This window comes from Sphaerodactylus townsendi, linkage group LG13 (assembly GCF_021028975.2).
Source record: "Sphaerodactylus townsendi isolate TG3544 linkage group LG13, MPM_Stown_v2.3, whole genome shotgun sequence".
NCBI lineage: Eukaryota > Metazoa > Chordata > Lepidosauria > Squamata > Sphaerodactylidae > Sphaerodactylus > Sphaerodactylus townsendi.
The window spans coordinates 31,577,385-31,586,851 of NC_059437.1; the positions used below are offsets into that span (position 1 = coordinate 31,577,385).

General features: G+C 48.7%; 1 protein-coding gene across 1 annotated transcript in view; it reads right to left on the reverse strand.

The window, feature by feature from the left end:
* The window catches only part of HTR2C (5-hydroxytryptamine receptor 2C), a 228,205-nt gene extending 219,407 nt beyond the window's left edge, over positions 1-8,798 (reverse strand). The window contains exon 1 of the mRNA XM_048514813.1: positions 8,575-8,798. The gene's annotated coding sequence lies outside the window, so the exon portion shown is untranslated. The remainder of the gene's footprint in view (positions 1-8,574) is intronic.
* Positions 8,799-9,467: the final 669 nt, after the last annotated feature.

Here is a 9,467-nt window from a genome sequence, read left to right on the forward strand (position 1 = left end):
ATCCCAGCATGAAAGAGGCAGCTGGGACATGCCAGGAACAATATGCCTCCCCCCCTCCCCCACCCAGTCCATGAATAATCTCTCACTACATAGACAAGCAGGGTCTTCCTATTGAACCCCTTGCACAGAGTCCCAATTGCTCTAAGAAACTGTAGCATTTCCTTCCAATCACCAGACAAGCAACAGCATGTTCAACAGGGTGCTGAGAGCAAAATTACAGCTCCTGGACTGTTTTGTGTTTGGGAGAAGAAAAATCCACTCATTTTCATCAAAAAACAAAAATAGGCTGATGATGCCAACCCATCAGAAAGGTTAAATGAATACCTCACACAACAAATGTTTGCCTCTTCACTGCAACCACCTAAGTTTCCATGCCTGAGATCAGTATCTGCTCTTTTCGCTCCATTTTTCCACCTGATTGAATCTCTGTCATTCCATTTTGACTCCAATTGGCTTAATGATGAATCATTATCGGGTTCTCTCCCGGATAGAAAGCAATCTCCAAGCAGCTTTCCTCCGATTTTCTCTGTATGTTCAGGGGAATTGCCCTTTTAATTCACCTTTAAAGTCAGACTCTATTCTTTTCAGTAACAAAAAATGGTCCTTTCCAATCACCTGTGTTTGCCAGCCAAAGGAGAAAATGACTTTTGCTACTGTGTAAACAAACAACAGGTTTCCCTGAAAGGAGACTTGCTTTTGGTATTTTTGTAATGCAGTTCACACAAATGCCGGATGTCATTTCTCTAGCATCTTTGCACTCTCTAGCATCTTTGCATTCTCTAGCTAACACACGCACACCAGGGCTCATTCCGCACACACAGAATAATGCACTTTCAAGCTGCTTTCAGGGCTCTTTGAAGCTGTGCGGAATGGCAAAAACAGTTGTGAAAGCAGCTTGAAAGTGCATTATTTTGCGTGTGCGGAATGAGCCCAGGTGTCTTTTGTTGAGGATCTCTTGGACAAAGTAACTTAACCACCTGTGGCTAGATTCATAAATGCGTTTCACCAATTCCTGAGGTTTGCCTTATCCTTGCAAATGTCACTGGAAATAATTGGGGAGCAATTTCATTCTCAGCCATGTGTGCACACATTCCAATGGGCAAATGTAAGCAAACTCCCATTTCTTATATAAAACACAGACTTTCTGGCAAAAGGTATTCAAGTTTCTATAATTTGGCCTTCTATCTATACTTACTCTGAGACTCTCTCTTGTCCACTAGACTGAGAGGCTGCCTCCTTCCCTGCACAAGCCACGCTGGTCCAAGTGAGGGGTTGCCACTGCCTCTTGAGAGGCGGACAGGAGCTGCCACCACTACATTTGAGGCTAGGAGCAACCACCACTGCCTCAAGCTAGCAGAGACCCATGCAAACAAGGAAAGGAGGTGAACTGCCTTCCTGGGGCCCCTTCCACACATGCAGAATAATGCACTTTCAATCCACTTTCACAATTGTTTGCAAGTGGATTTTGCTACTAGGCACAGTAAAATCCAGCTGCAAAGTGCACTGAAAGTGGATTGAAAGTGTATTATTCTGCATGTGTGGAAGAGGTCTGAGCCCAGCATGGGGGTGACTGGGCTCTTTCTCCCTCCTTGGTGGGTGGCGGCAGAGCCAGGGCAAACAGGGGACAGGGTTCTTCCCCAGGACCATTTCTTCTCTCAGAGTCTGCCCGTTTTTCACCAGAAATGAATACTAACAAATAAAAACCTAGACTGAAAAATCTCTATTTGTTAATACAGTCATTATAACTAATGTGACTGGAAATTAATGTCAGTAGTATTTAGAAAATGTCAGATATCTGCTATTGTGACATCTGAGTTTGATTTCCCATCAGTCAGCTATTTAGCAGATTTGTAACTGACAGGGGTATTTACCACTCAACAAAGCACTCACCAAAAAGGATCAGAAAGACAGGGCTATCAGTGCAAACTGGCCCCCTCTAGTCCCACTGTAGACCGATTGGTTCAGGCTTTGATTTCATAGAGGCAGACTCCTTGTGATCAAGGCAACCTGTTTTCTGCACCTGCTAGGCATGAAGATGGAGGCTTGGCTTGCATGTGCTGGCATGCAAGAAGCACTGCCATGTGGAGAAGGGAGAGAGTCAAAGAGCACTTCCCCCTCCCCCAGCAATGGAGAGTGCTGCCGCTGGGCTACCCTGTTTCCCCGAATATAAGACATCCCCGGAAAATAAGACATAGTAGAGGTTTTGCTGAAGTGCGAAATATAAGGCATCCCCCAAAAGTAAGACATAGCAAAGTTTTTGTTTGGAAGCATGCCTGACAAACAGAATACAGAAATATAAGACATCCCCTGAAAATAAGACATAGCGCATCTTTGGGAGCAAAAATTAATATAAGACACTGTCTTATATTCGGGGAAACACGGTAGTTAGTAAGAAGCAACCTGTTTGTTTACATCCCTTTGATAACAGGCAGTACTGTAGATGTGTGGGGTAGAAAGGTGGTAGATGCAAATGTGACACTTGTCTTCCCCTCTCCCACAACACCAGGCAATATCTGCTGTCTTCCCTTAGCAACACATAGGCACTTCGCTCAGAAAGGCACAGGTTACATCCACATGTGGATGATCCAATTCCACTTTTTGCTATGAACACAAAGGCACTGGTACGGCCACGAAGCTTTGCCATATGGATTTCTCTGCACTTTCCCCTTGCGCCTGTGTGCTTTTTGCCAAGATTTGTTTTTGTCTGAAAAATCAGTGGTGGGTATGTCACTATAGGAAAACTATAGTACAACCTACTACTTTAAAAATAGCAAAAAAGTTTGCTAGTGGCAGGGAGGAGGAAATGGTGAACAGGAAAGGATATGAGAAGGAAATGGTGCCAGATATGGATGGTGTGGCGCAGAAATTTGCACCTTTCCATCTACACAAATCCAAAACCTGCTTTGGGAACAACTTTCCAGAACAAATCTACTATACATCTGAGTATAGCTTACTGTAAGTAGGATCCTATCATATACTTTTTGCACCACTTAATATGACATATTAATCCTTATGCAATGATTTAGTTCTTTCTGGTTGGTTCCAGACTTCAACAATCCTAATGCATTGTTTACGGAATGTTCCCTTGTGTTGACTGTACTGACCCACTATGTGTAATCTGCCTTGAGCCCCTGTGAGAAAGGTGGATTATAAATAATGAGAATAAACAAACCATGCGGTGAAGCTGGGGAAGACTCAGAAGGTAAATGATCACATGATGCAATTCAGAAAAATTGCTGCCGTTTGGCAGGGGGAGGAGCACAGTAAGAGCTCCATGTGAGAGCAACTACACTAAAACTACAGTGCCCCAGAAGGCACAATTCCATTCAGCAATAATGTTTTTAAAATCTCAAGTTAAGATCACATAAATTAAGGGAGAACTACATGTGATGCCCTTAAGAGAAGAGAAGGGTGGGGAAACCTCACACAACCAGTGCCAAAGAGAGCAAGCCGAAAGACTGGATTAAAATACAAACTATACCTTCGTCCCATCACATTCCCTGCATAACCATCACCTTCCTCTTAGACATTGTGCCTGCCCAATGGCATTTATTTATGTACTATAAACCTGCCACCCTACCTGCTTTCTTCAACTGGCTTGACAAACATCTCTGCCTCCTAAGCCTGTAAAACAGCTATATTTTCTCTTCATCTGCCTAAAATCTAATAGGGAAGGAGTAGAATCCCAGAGAATTTCCTCCTGTTTGGATAAAGAACAATTTTACAGATAGGAATGCATTTGTCATTGAAACCAATGGGGAAATACAAAATAAAGGCATGATTCACTTTAATAATGAACAAAACCAAGTCACTTTTATAAAAAAAGAAACAAATTCTTGCTCTCACATGTCATGGCCCATAGCTAAAAACAAAAAGAACTGGCTGCAAAACCATTCAGAAATTCAACCTTAACATTTCAAGTCATTTTTCAGCCTTACTTGGGATTGCTGCCTTAAAACAACAGAGGTGAAACCTCTAGGAATTTTAAATAGCTTTGCAGCCTTTCCCAACTCAGCATCCCACACCTAAAATCTGACACCCATCCCTGCCGACACTGGGCACAATACTACTAGCCCTACTTGGCCATTGTTCTTCTGGCTTTGCAATGTCACATGACCATTTTCAAGACACTCAGGAAATGCTCACACACACAGGGACTTCAGGCAACTTTGCATGATTAGTGATGAAGCGAATTGCTCATGAGATTCCCCCCCCCAGCTTATATCAAAGGCAATCTTTAAAACACACATTAGCATATAGTACACACCTTACATTTGATTGAACCTGGGATGGATGCAAGATCTAACAGCAGCTTGTGGGGTTCACTGGCTTTCCACGCTCCAATTCCTGACAATTTTACTGGAGAGTTCAGTGAGATAGTGGGTATTTACTACAAGGCTTAAGATATGAAGCACCACATCATTCATACCACAAAAGCTCAGACTAGTAATTGCACCATAAAAGGGGGGGGGTCATATTTGACTTGCATACAACTCAATGGTGTATTTTTTTTGCTAACAATTTATAAGCTGTGCCAGTACCAGCAATGTTTGCCTTTTAAAAAAAATTAAAACAGTGCTGCAACTGGTAGTGGAGGGTTTTCCGGGCTGTGTGGCCGTGGTCTGGTGGATCTTGTTGCGAATGTTTTGCCTGCATCTGTGGCTGGCATCTTCAGAGGTGTATCACAAAGGGAAGTCTGTTACACACTGTGTAACACAGTTACAGGCAAAATATTAGGAACAAGATCCACCAGACCATGGCCACACAGCCCGGAAAACCCACCACAACCAGTTGAATCCGGCCGCGAAAGCCTTCGACAACACAGTGCTGCAACTGTTCATACGTTCTTTAGATGCACAAGACTGATATTAAGAAAGCACTACAGCTACTTCATGGACAAGTCTGGATGTCATCTAGGAGTGGGGGAAAAAGAATTAGACTACCCTCCCCACACACCCCAAGAAAGAATCACCTGCTTGTAAGTGAATCCAAAGTAGACAACATCCAAATTTTACCTACAGAGAGACAAGTAACACCAAGGTAAGCTCTAATGGACAAGAAGAGGAGAAAAGAAAAGATTCCTACTACTGTTGATCTTCCAGCTAGTGGGTGAAACCACGCTGAACCTCAGACCTTCTGTATGCAACACATGAACTCTGTCTTCCTGATACATAGAGTCACCATGGTGTAGTGGTTAAGAGCAGGTGCTCTCTAATCTGGAGAACTGGGTTTGATTCCCTGTGGTGGATTATCTGGTGAACCACATTAGCTTGTGCACTCCAACACATGCCAGCTGGGTAACCTTGGGCTAGTCACAGTTCTTTGGAGTTCTCTCACAGGATGTTTGTTGTGGGGGGAGGGGGAAAGGAGATTTTAAGCCCCTTCGAGTCTCCTTACAGGAGAGAAAGGGAGATGTAAATCCAAACTCCTCTCTTCTTCAAGAGTGTTTCTCCCCCGCCCCCTGCCCCCCATGCTCAGAATGTTTCTCTGACTTCATCTCAGTCTTTCCAACAGGCCTGTAAGATGGGGGGTGGGGGGTGGGCTTTGATGGAGAGAAGGATGGCTTACCCCAAGCAACTAACATTACCCTGCCAAGCATAGTCACACACACTTCTAAATCCATTGAAGTCAGTGGGCTTTGAATAGTCGAATTCTGCTTAGGGTGGAACTGTAAGGAGTAAAAAAAATCCAGCATGTTACTTCTGCTCCCGGGTAAGCCATTCAGGCATTTGGATTCTATACACCCCCAGCAGTAAATCTAGCAAGAGATGGAGAATGAAGTGGAAGCTTGAAGATGCAGAGGTATCTTTTAGAGAGGGTAGGAACAACTCCACCTTTTTGTTTCAAATGACAGACAATTGATCTTCAGAAGAATCAGCAACTCTGTCATTGTAAGGAGCACAAAATGTTATCATATGCAATCCACAGAGTTGGGGGGGGGGGGGCAGTTCATGCAGAATATACCCAAGACCTAATCTTTAGACCCTGCTTCAGTCCACCTATACTGCTAGTCTGTTCCTTGCCCAACACTGACTAGCCTTCTAGTATCCCCTCATGCTTCCCACTTAAACATTTCAGTTCTGGTACAGCATTTATTTCTGTAATGCCCACACACTGTTACACTACAATTTAAGCTGTCCTCCCCAACAATCCAGCAGGATATATCTTTGGGATGGGAAACAAGAGAAGGGAGTTCAAATTCTGCCAGAGAATTAAAGCCGTCAGAATTCTCTACTGGGGAGGGCACACATTTTGCATGTAGAAGATTCCTGGCATCTCCAAAACATTCATCTGCCAGCCAGACTAGGTAAATTAAGGTACAGAGAACAATGGCATAAGATGAACCTATCTATTTGGGGTTTACCCTTCTCCCCAAATTCTGCTGACACAGAAGTGTGGAACATTAGAGAAGGATTGTCTGTTGAGGACTAATTACCCCAAAGCTAGCTGCAAACCACAGCAACTCTCTGACTCCCCTAGGTAGTTGGAGCTGCTGCTAGCCAGTCCAGTAGCATCGGCTCCACTCGGTTTAACATTGGCATGCCAGTGGGAAAGCACCCACCGTGCAGATTTACAATTCCAGCAGCGGAGCCAGTGTGCCAGCAGCCACAGAGCTCAGCTCTGCACATTCTTATGCTACTCACAGCTCTGTCCAATTAAAGGAAATCACTGTACTCAATTTGCATCTCTCAGTATCCGAGCTTTATGCAGTGTTGACATTCTATAGGGAAGCCAGAAATGCTGCGGCAGGAGCCGCAGAACAGCATCATTAACCTGCGGTGCTGGTCAAGGAAGAGAGGACAGCCAGTCCCGAGATCTGCTTCTTGGCTTCCAAACATTCTCCACTCAGTGCCAAACTGCATCATGTTCCCCAAGAAGCATCTCCATCATCCCCTTCTGCTAAAGAACTTCCCAAATCCCTCCCTTTTCCCAGTGATTCTCTTTCCTCCCATGCTATTCTTCTCAAGAATCTCACCTACCACTCTGAATGCAAGAAGGGTCCACAGCTCAGTGGCAGAGAATGTTCAAAAAGGACTCCGGTTCAGTCCCGAGAGAGAGAGAGACTGTGGTGTAGTAGTCAAGACGTCAGACTGGCAACTGGGAGACCCAGGTTTGAATCCTCACTCGTGCCACGGAAGCTCCCACAGTTACATTGGGCCAGTCATACTCTCTCAGCCTAAAATGGAGGGAGTGAGGCTGGGAGACCACTGTAAGCTGCTTTGGGGGCCCATCAGGGAAACAGTCAGGGTACAATTGAGTTAAATACATCATAAACAAATAAATATCTTCCTTGACCTTGGAGAACTGCTGCCAGGTAGAGTTCTGGCCGGGGTGGACCACTGCCCTGACTCTGCTTAAAGCAGCTTTGGCACCTGCAGCCCCAATCAAGACATTTTGAAGGTTTCCAAAGTGGGGACGGCAGCCCATCACTCATCTCTTCTCCAATGGCAAAGGAGGCCATTAATCACCCTGGAAATGCCACTCAGTTCTGGCAGAGGCAGCTTGGCAGTGCCAAGACCCGCAGTGTTTACAACTCACTTGGGCTCCTGTTGCTGTTCTATCCTGAATTACACCTGGGGCACGGGCCCATGCCTGCCCCTCCCGCTGGCTATCAAAAGACCAGGGTCCGTGCTTTAAAATCACAGACCGGCAAAGAGATTAAGCGCCCCAGCCTCACTCCCTCCCAGTACAAAAGAAGCTCACTTTGCAATTCTGGTGCAAGGCTGGGCTGGCTGGCAGGCAGGGGGTCACTGATGGGGTAAACCTGACCAGAAGCGCTACGACGTGCGGTTCCTGGATCCACCTCCCCAAAGGGCATCCTTCCAAGAAGATCCACTGGGCAGGACAGGTGGAGAAACGATCCCCGTCTCGCTCTCTTTCTTTCTTTTTTTACGGGCTGTAGGCATGCACGAACGCCAGGGAAAATTCAGTCCAGACTAGAGGGTGGGGGGAGAGCTGCAGCCGATGCGTTTGGGTGCCAGAGGAAATCAATGACGGCACAGAGAAGCCACAGGTTCCGTAGCGCCCGTGGGCCGGATCCACCGAACAACAGCACTCCTGCGTGATCCTCTTTGCAGGGTTTTACGCAGCTCCCATTCATGCTATTGACTCCTCGGTAGGAGGGCTTCTCAGGGGAGCGGACCCAAACGGTCGTGTCCAGTCCCCCCCTCCCCGCCCCACACAGCTGGGCAGGAGGTGACACACACAGACACACACACACACCAGCGGACTACCCAAGATCTGGGGAGGTGTGTGCCACCAATCGGTGCGCAACTCCGATCTTGTCCCGTTGCCAACTCCTGGCGGGTCGCGATTCCCCCCCCTCCCCTAAAAATAGCGAGTCCATGAACACGCTTCACTGGCTGGGGGGGCGGAGGTCGTCACTCCCCTCGGCCACCGGGCGGTACAGCCAGGTTGCACCTGCAGAGTTACCCACCAAAGCCGGTTTCCCTTCCAGGCTCGGCGCCGCTTTCCAGCACCCCTGTCCGCAACCGTGGGCAGGCTGGGAGTATCTCTGCCATTGCGCCCCCCCCCCAACCAACCCACCTACCCCCCCTTCATCCAGCAGCCTACCTGGCAGGGGCGTCGTGGCGGCGGCAGGCGAGCGAGCGAGCTGGGTGCGGGGCCACGGGGGCGGGCGCCTGTGGCCATGGCGCTCTGCGGGCGCGCGCGGCTCAGCCCCGGCCGGGCTAGGCGAGGGAGAGGCGGCGGCGTCTGGCGCAGCTCTCCGGGAGCCGCGGGGCCAAGCCGGTCAGGCGCGGCTTCCCGCCTCACCAGCCCGCCAGCCGCCGCCGTCCTGCTGCTGCTGCTGTGCGCCGCACCGGTGTGCCTGCCTGCGGAGGGGGCTGCGGGGCGCGGAACGGAGGAGGGCTCCGGCGGGCGACGGCTCCTCTTAAAGGCGCCTCGGCTGCCCGCTGCCCCCGGAGCCCGCTGGCGGCGGACGGGAACTCAACAGGTGAAGCAGCAGCAGCCCCCCGCCCTCTTGCCCTGCGGGTCAACGAGGCGCCGCCGGTTGGCCCATCGTCGCCTGCGCTGGAGCTCTGCCGAGGCGCCTTCGGCTTCCCCCGCCGTCTGCCTGGCTGTCTGCCTTCCTCGAGATGCGTCTGCCCCGAATGGAGAGGGTTGCCAACTATCCGGGCGGTGGATGGGGAGCCTGGCCCGGCTTGACCTGCGAGGCGCACGGAGCCGTCACCAGATGTCCTTTGAGAGAGCGGAGACTGGAGGCACGTCCATCAGACCAGGGGAAGCGTCGGCCATCTTGGGGGCAAAAGAAGGGTCTTCTTGGGGGAGGGGGCGGCGGAGGGGTGATACTGTACACTTTGTATGGAGTACGTCTTCAGGAGCTGCAGGGCAGACCCCATCTGGTCAAGTCTGCAGCCGTGCATCTGATGTGACGCCTTTCAAAAATTACAAACATAGAACAAGCCCAGCACCGAGGGACCACCCGTGTGCTGTTATGGAAACAT